The 9,555-nt window shown below is 35.3% G+C and overlaps 1 protein-coding gene across 2 annotated transcripts in view; it reads right to left on the bottom strand.

Annotated features, from left to right (window-relative positions):
- Positions 1-9,555, bottom strand: part of LOC123557346 (F-box only protein 38-like) — a 44,136-nt gene that overhangs the window by 33,236 nt on the left and 1,345 nt on the right. The window contains exon 2 of one of the 2 annotated variants that reach the window (XM_053525513.1): positions 6,698-6,784. The gene's annotated coding sequence lies outside the window, so the exon portion shown is untranslated. Of the gene's footprint in view, positions 1-2,148; positions 2,325-6,697; positions 6,785-9,555 lie in introns of those variants that run through there. The other variant, XM_045348770.2, reaches the window with a different exon arrangement.

Genomic DNA, 9,555 nt, shown 5'->3' on the forward strand with positions numbered 1-9,555 from the left:
GTCTTTTCAAGCCATTTTGATATGTTTTTGCAGTGCTTGTTGACTTTTGTGACAAGGTTTTTTATTTTTTTCTTCAAATCACTCCTCACCCGCTCCAAAAGTAGGTGAAATCCAAAAACAAATATTTTCATTTTTATTTCGCTCGCTCGCTCCTTAATTTTTTGGAAAAAATCAGATGACCAAGAAATTAATTTGGTGTGGCCTAACAAAAAAAATGAGTTTCTTTATTCAATGAAGTTCTACAAATTCACAATAATTTGTAATTAACATTCCAATGTCATCATATCATGTCCACTTATAAAACACAAGTGTCATAACAGCTATTTCCAAATTTTCACGCATTCTATGTGGTCTGCGTTTTCCAATACCTATTATATTCTTTGTGGTCTGCATTTTGCAGATCCACTATATAACTCAACTGGTCTGCACTCCTCTTTCCCTTTGTGGTCTGCATTTTACACCTTCCCCTGTTAAATATTTAACAGTCAGATAAACAATAGTGCCATCTCTTTTCTGTAGTGATTCAAGGCTTCTTGTTAACCAGGAGTCTGGTTAGCTCAGTTGGTAGAGCACCTGACTTACAAGCAGGGGGTCATATGTTCAAGTCCTACACTGGGTAGACGACTTTCTCACCAAACTAAACATTGGCGGCAAGGTAAATCGGAAAGTGTGGGCTACAGCACTTGGCCAGTTTATGTAGAGCATGCAGTTTACAGGGGCTATACTCTGTTGGAAACTGAACAGTTGATGCCCCCCTCTACAATTCCACTTTAAAGGAAGGCTATGTGGCCAGTAAATAGAGCAAGCGGTATCTGAAGCTCGGCTATACTCGGTTGGAAGCTGCACAGCTGAAGCTTCCCTCAATGATTCAAAGATATGATTTAAGTGAGGAGGAGTGTACAGATTTGAGGCTTCTGGTTTACCTGTAGCATGTTTAGCTCAGTTGGTACAGCACCTGACTTGCAAGCACTGAAGCAGGGGGTTTTCACCAAAATACAACACATCTACAAATAGAGTCAGTGTACCCGGTTTCGCACTGTACGCGGTTTCGCACACCCAGTAAATTCATGTAATTTGTGAGAATAAAACAGAAAATTTAACAATTCTTTGTTATTGTTTCATGAAACTGAGTTATTCCCTACATAATTTGACACAAGGGGTCTTTCCCCACTGGAGCCTCGTTCTGGTAAGTGCAGACGAAAACAATAACAATATCAATGGATACCAGTAGGTCAGCTGAAAAATATTAAGTTTCATGAAAAAAATGACTATGCAAACAACAACAAGGTGCAAAATAAATTGAAAAATCACTATTCTATCATACAGGTAAGTATTTACCTACTACTTTACCTAAATGAAAAATATTTCAACAGTTATTGAAGTTCTCCCAACCTGCAAAATGCCTTCAACTTGATTGTTTGCTTTACGTTTTTATTAAAACAGAGAACATAATCGAATAATTAGACTTGTGGTGTTCTTTTGTGATTCAACAGCTTCTATTGTTTTATTTTTGTTTCATGTATTCAGTAGTTTTAGCCTTTTCTGCTTTTAGAAGTAAAAACAGGGTTAGGTACCTAGCTTTCACTTTCATAACTGCTTTTAAATTTCACTTTCAGATGTTTTATGGGAAAATACATGTTTAAATTGAATTATATAAATGGTTAAAAAGTTAATTAATATTTTTCTGTTGAGTAACTGCATTGTTATCACTGAGTTCTATAAATAGCAGGGTGTGCGAAACCGGGTACACTTAAATGCAACAACTGGTCAAAATATGTTATCCGAATCAAGTACACTAAGAGGTATGACGTCATTGTAGCGGGAAGTGAAAGTAGCGTGTTTCAAACCGAAATAAGTGTGTTTATTAAAACATATAGAGGTAAATTCAAATTTAATCATTTTTAGCTAGATAGGAAGGTATTCTTAGGAAATGTGTGCGAAACCGGGTACACTGACTCTAATTGCGATTTTAGTTTTTACTTTTTTTTTCAAACATGCAGCAACTAGTTTCAACCATTATGTGTTTAACAGTTTTCATGATTCGTGCTGAACATCTGAGACTAACTGATACAAGCTTAACCCCTTCGTGTCAAATTGTGATAAAAAATGTGAAAGTCAACGTCGCGAAAACTTATTATAAATGCTAACCTTTCAGATTCTGTATCGTTTTGAGTGTTTCCATTTGACAGGAAATAATACTTAAAAAGTTTATGACTAAAATGTGTCACAAGAAATGTTATTCCTATTGCAGCTAGAAAATAACGACGATTTTTTGGCATCAAAGTATTGTCCCCCATTTTTACGGTGTGTCATTAGATCTGATTTTTGTGAAATTCGCATTTAAGCACTATGGTATCCTACCGAGAAATTCATTGAGGTATGAAGGTATTAAATGCATCCGCTGCTATTTTCTATATAAAATTAACAACTTATAACATATTTTTATCAAGATTTCTAGCCTTTCACTTCCTGCGAGACTACCCTTGTCTTGAAGGTCTGTCTTTAGGCAATCAAAATATACCAAAAGAATATGGGGTTGACCATAATGCAGTGAAACCATGGTCACGTGACTGAGACACGTGATGAAAACGTTAATATTGCGTAGGTAGACATCAGGAAATACCTACTTTCACTTTCATTTTACAAGGCAGCTTCCAATCATCTTCTGAAGCATATAACGTAGCTTAAAATCATCTGCGGACATTCCTTTTTACAATCAAGCACAAATAAAGCTTATATCTGGCATGAAAATGGCCTTTACTAGGCGGGAAAATTGCACTATATATTGATATGGACTACATTCGAGTGGACCACGGAGGCATATCCGGCTAATTGCCCCCTTCATGCCTATAAGAAAAACCAAAGTTTTCAAAATCGTTCTGTTGCAGTCAATTATTGTACGTAAGTCAATTGTCAACAATTTTGCCAACTTTCAGTTTGAAAGAATGGCTACTGTTGGAATTATGCCCCATTCAGACAGACAGTCCACACCTGCAAAAAACGTGTCAGGGGCATAGATAATGCCAATTTTTCATTAAATATAGTATCATACGGCCTTACTTATCTTATTTCTATTATTTGTTTGCAAGAAACAGCTAGAAGTACACGAAAAATAATCGATTTCTGTCATTCTTACCTAAAATGGTGACGCTGATGCAAAACTGAGATGTGGGGAATCACCTTAAAAATCAGAATTTTGCCTACTTTCCGAAAAAATCTCAAATTTGCCCAAAATATGCAAATAATATGCCATGTTTGTCTTAAAATGGTGCTTATTGCTCAATTCTGATCAGAAAATACCAGTTTTACATCGGTTGAAGCAATTTTCACGAAGTGCGAATTTTTCATTTTATAAGAAATACCAAAGTTTTCAAAATCGTTCTGTTGCAGTCAATTATTGTACGTAAGTCAATTGTCAACAATTTTGCCAACTTTCAGTTTGAAAGAATGGCTACTGTTGGAATTATGCCCCATTCAGACAGACAGTCCACACCTGCAAAAAACGTGTCAGGGGCATAGATAATGCCAATTTTTCATTAAATATAGTATCATACGGCCTTACTTATCTTATTTCTATTATTTGTTTGCAAGAAACAGCTAGAAGTACACGAAAAATAATCGATTTCTGTCATTCTTACCTAAAATGGTGACGCTGATGCAAAACTGAGATGTGGGGAAGCACCTTAAAAATCAGAATTTTGCCTACTTTCCGAAAAAATCTCAAATTTGCCCAAAATATGCAAATAATATGCCATGTTTGTCTTAAAATGGTGCTTATTGCTCAATTCTGATCAGAAAATACCAGTTTTACATCGTTGAAGCAATTTTCACGAAGTGCGAATTTTCATTTTAAAAGAAAAACAAGTTTTCAAAATCGTTCTGTTGCAGTCATATTGTACGTAAGTCAATTGTCAACATTTTGCAACTTTCAGTTGAAAGAATGGCTACTGTGGAATACCCCATCAGACAGACAGTCCACACCTCAAAAAACGTTCAGGGCATAGATAATGCCATTTTTCATTAAAATAGTATCATACGGCCTTACTTATCTATTTCTATTATTTGTTGCAAGAAACAGCTAGAAGACACGAAAATAATCGATTTCTGTCATTCTTACCTAAAATGGACGCTGATGCAAACTGAGATGGGAACACTTAAAAATCAGAATTTTGCCTACTTCCGAAAAAATCTCAAATTTGCCCAAAATATGCAAATAATATGCCATGTTTGTCTTAAAATGGTGCTTATTGCTCAATTCTGATCAGAAAATACCAGTTTTACATCGGTTGAAGCAATTTTCACGAAGTGCGAATTTTTCATTTTAATAAGGCATGAAGGGGGCAATTAGCCGGATATGCCTCCGTGGTCCACTCGAATGTAGTCCATATCAATATATAGTGCAATTTTCCCGCCTAGTAAAGGCCATTTTCATGCCAGATATAAGCTTTATTTGTGCTTGATTGTAAAAAGGAATGTCCGCAGATGATTTTAAGCTACGTTATATGCTTCAGAAGATGATTGGAAGCTGCCTTGTAAAATGAAAGTGAAAGTAGGTATTTCCTGATGTCTACCTACGCAATATTAACGTTTTCATCACGTGTCTCAGTCACGTGACCATGGTTTCACTGCATTATGGTCAACCCCATATTCTTTTGGTATATTTTGATTGCCTAAAGACAGACCTTCAAGACAAGGGTAGTCTCGCAGGAAGTGAAAGGCTAGAAATCTTGATAAAAATATGTTATAAGTTGTTAATTTTATATAGAAAATAGCAGCGGATGCATTTAATACCTTCATACCTTGAGATATCCGATGCGTAAAAAAAATGTTTGTTTCCGGTATCCCGACCTACCCTATATTTTAGGCCCGATCCTAAATTTTTTTATGGCCTTGGAGATTTTTTTTTCAACTTTCTAACATAATGAAAAAAAAAAAGATATTTCCGACCTAGAGTCTACCTACCCTAATTTTTTTAGCATGTTACCGGAAACATAGAATTTGTTAGGCCTTAAGGACCGTGTCTTAAATTAGTGAACTTGCTTTTTTTTTTTTTTGGGATATTTATTGTTCATTTTTAATTTTCAGGGTAAACAGTAGGCTACAGTAGACATTTGACTTGTGTTTAGGACCACAACTCCTTCTAAATGCGATAAAGCAAATTTTGGACAAATGTAATGAAACGTTTATTACTGAATATCAGTCGTCATAATTTCATGAGCTTAGTAACTGCTTAAACAGAACAGCTTCTTATCCCGACATTAGAAAAACTCCAGTTTAAAAAAAAAACTACTGCCGGTAAAGAGCTAGCATGACTGTAACCAAGAGCTCAGAGAATCAGAGTAAATTTTCTGCTGCAAAACTTTCCGAATAATCTACGACAAGACCAAATGAGCCGTGCCATGGGAAAACCAACATAGTGGGTTTGCGACCAGCATGGATCCAGACCAGCCTGCGCATCCGCACAGTCTGGTCAGGATCCATGCTGTTCGCTAACAGTTTCTCCAATTCCAATAGGCTTTAAAAGCGAACAGCATGGATCCTGACCAGACTGCGCGGATGAGCAGGCTGGTCTGGATCCATGCTGGTCGCAAACCCACTATGTTGATTTTCCCATGGCACGGCTCATTAATAATTAAACATTTTTCAGGAAACGTATTATTTATGTAATGATAATGATTTTGTTTCTGACAAGTCACAACTTGAAAAATCAGTCATCGTTGGTTTTCTCATGGTGCGGCTCATATTTTATTAAACTCAGCTATATACCCTATTAATATAACATCTTTTAATACATTGTAGATTATCAAATCGTCAACAAAATCTTACAAGTGTAATTTAAACCTTTAAGATATATTCGACCCAAATTCATATTTGAAAATACGCACATTTATAATTGACGTGACAGTAGTGTGTGTTAGGATCAAAATAGCACGCACATGATTTGATACTTGTATATTCTGTACGAAAATTGTCTTAGCACAGCCTGAATGCACACGACTAATTAAACACTTGAAATTTTCCACCAAATGACCATTATACATGACATTAAATTGTGAATGCATATCATTTTAGTCAAGTCAAATTAATTTGATGTTGATTTTTTACATATAAGGTGAAATTATACAAGTGATAGATGTGCATCGGTATTTAAACTGAATACTGGACAGGTATAATCATAGTCTATAGCACTTTTCTCGTATTAAGTCCTGACCTGGAATAGGCTAGGTCAAGTACAATTACACAACGTACTTATAATTAATGGATTATTTACAGCGACTTGTTCACACATGAAAGATTCATTACAAGACTCGACTCGAACACTATATTATAAAACTATTGCAAATTTTATATTTCAGGAATATTTGGATTATTAGACAGTTTATAAACTTTATAATTCTATAAGATTAAGAATTTCCTCTTATAGATTGAAAACTGAAACAGGTTGGCGGTCAAGGTCATTTAGAACCCTAGAGAATGATAGAAAATGTGTATTTTTTCGCAACAAGTAGAATATGTTTGGTCAAATGGTATAATATAAGCCATATTTTAATTATTTAGCATTTATTTTTGGCTTATAGTTTGTTAGAAAGAAATATTCGATAAAACATTTTTCAAAATGACGGATATCCTGAAGAAAACGCTCGTACATCCTTAATACCTTGTGTGTCCTCCCATGGCTCTCACAACATGCACATACCTCTACCTCGTCGACAGCACGTAGTTCCGGATGACCCATTGGGGAATATTCCTCCATTCCTGCACAGGAGTTGAAGACTCGGACAACCTGTAAAACAAGAGCTGTCGGAGGACAGCAACGCTCGACTATTCAACAGCCTTGTCGATTGAATGAATACGAAAGTCGAAAAAGGGACATAATTTAAAAAAAGCAAAATAGGGTTATGGAACCTGCATAGTGCTTATCAGCTCATGACAGTGGACAAGTGTGTGAAGTTTCAATCCATTCCCATTAGAGGGTACTGAGATACCAGCTTACATATAAGAATTTAACCCAAAACTCCTAAGTTTAAAAAGGTGCATAATTTTGTAAAATGCAAAGTTGAGTTATTGACCCTTTGCACTGCATGTCATATCATGACAGTGAACAAGTGTGTGAAGTTTCAATCCTTTCCCGTTAGTGGATACTGAGATACCAGCTTAGATACAAAACCTTAACCAAAAAATTCTAAGTCGAAAAAAAGGGGCATAATTTTGTAAAAAAGCAAAATAGAGTTATGGAACCTGCTTTGTGTATGTCAGATCATGGCAGTGAACAAGTGTGTGAAGTTTCAATCCATTCCAATTAGTGAGTACTGAGATACCAGCTTACATACAAAACCTTAACCAAAAAATTCTAAGTCGAAAAAGGGGCATACTTTTGTAAAAAAGCAAAATAGAGTTATGGACCTGTGCAATGTAAGTCAGTTTATCACAGTGAATAAGTGTGTGAAGTTTGAATCCATTCCCGCAAGTGGTTACTGAGATACCAGCTTACATACAAAACCTTAACCAAAAATTTGTAAGTCAAACAAGGGGAATAATTTTGTAAAAAAGCAAAATAGAGTTATGGGACCTGTGCAGTGTAAGTCAGTTTATCACAGTGAATAAGTGTGTGAAGTTTCAATCCATTCCCACATGTGGTTGCTGAGATACCATCTTACATACAAAACTTAACCAAATCGGGACGCGGACGCCGACGCCGACGCCGACGCATGGGCGAGTCCAATAGCTCTACTATTCTATGAATAGTCGAGCTAAAAATTAACTCAATATTTCACTGATAAATGTACATATGTATTATAATTTATTGTGAATAGATTAATCTTTTAAATATTTGCAGTCGAAATATCGTTATAAAAATAAAATTCGATTTACAAAGCCTACGTGTCTGAGTGAATGTCCGACATACAACATGCCGATTGCGCGACCGTGCTCTTGGATATTCATCTTAACCATTACAATTTTAATAGCTAAATTATGGTGCGTTTATTTTTTTTTTCAGGGTGAGAAGAATTCTAGAACAACCAAATGAAAATAAAAATCGATATTTTTGCTTACCAACATTTCCCCATGCAAAGTGTTGAAAGCGTGCACATACCAGGCGCAAAACTGCTGAATCGTCATTATAATTTCTGTACAAGCTAATTTAGCCAAACAACGTTATGTATAGCTTCAAACTAATACATTGAACCATATTCGAGAAAACGGAATATAAAAAGTGTCGGGTTAGAAATGGCCGTAAATATATTGATGTTAAAATAGGCAGCATGTCTTATGTTTCGTCATTGTAAGATCGGTATTATAGCTAAACACTAGTTAGTTTTGTCTTGCTTTGTCTTTTTATGTTAATTTGTTACTGTTTGACTATATAAATGTAAGGCATTCTAATTTCTTCATCAAGAAATTCAGGATGTATAATACAAAAAATCTGTTAACTTTCTTTGCATAAAGAAATACATCTATAATATTCTATGTCGCATTTGGTGGAAATGAACATGTTGAAAAAAAAAAAAAAAAAAAAAAAAAAAACATTCCAACTGTGAGCGAGTAGCTTAAATGTCGGAATGGTTATCAATGAAAGGCTTTATTTTTTTTATCTGATATTTGACCTTAATCTGCCTAAAACGGGGACATGCTGTGTTAATGTGTATCATTCTTACTTTAGAAATTGACAACATTGAATTATAACTTGATTTCTTTAAAATACAATTACAACAAAAAAATGAGTGCCGCTATGCGAAAACCAACATCAAATCACGAGCTTTGCGATCAACAATGTACTTTCCAGATGAGTGAACATCCAAATTATTCGTGTATCAATTTCAGTGATAACACATCAGTGTGGATCTGTATCAGACTTCATGGATGTGCAGACTGAGTCTCGATCCACATACTGGTCGTCGAGCTCAGTCGTTGGTTTTCGCGCAGAGGCGTTCATTTGCAGAACGGTATAACCCTTAGCCTGCTAAATTTCTTAAATGGACTGGTCCATCATACAATCTGGGCAATACCATTTATTATTCGAAGGGGTGTTCACTGAAAATCTACTGACTGAATGGCGAACAGTGCAGACCATGATCAGACTGCACGGATGTGCAGGCTGATCTTGGTCTGCACTGGTCGCAAAGGCAGATACAATTGCCGACAGCAGGCTAAAGGTTAAAGGTATAAACTAATTTTATTAATGAACTTCTGTCTTCAAGTCAACTTTGATGAATACATATCTGTCCCGTTAAGTTTAAAAATGTTAAACGGTTAGCTGATTGTGACAATGTGTTATGACTACCCCGATTCAAATACCGTTCGTGTGTAAAAAAATATCGTATTTAACAACTACTTAAAATATGACAGCGGCCCTTCTAGATTAACCATTTAAACTTTCACAGTTTGATCAAAGACGCTACGCTTATTACATCACGTAGAATATATACTATTCCAAGTTTATACTTGCATTTAGTGTAGTTAATTATTGAAATATTTATAACAGAGTGCTGAAAAGACACAATTATTGACCGAAAATCTATATTTGATCTTTTAACAAAACTTTTGAATGCCTCC

The sequence above is a fragment of the Mercenaria mercenaria genome, chromosome 15 (assembly GCF_021730395.1).
Source record: "Mercenaria mercenaria strain notata chromosome 15, MADL_Memer_1, whole genome shotgun sequence".
NCBI classification, from domain to species: domain Eukaryota; kingdom Metazoa; phylum Mollusca; class Bivalvia; order Venerida; family Veneridae; genus Mercenaria; species Mercenaria mercenaria.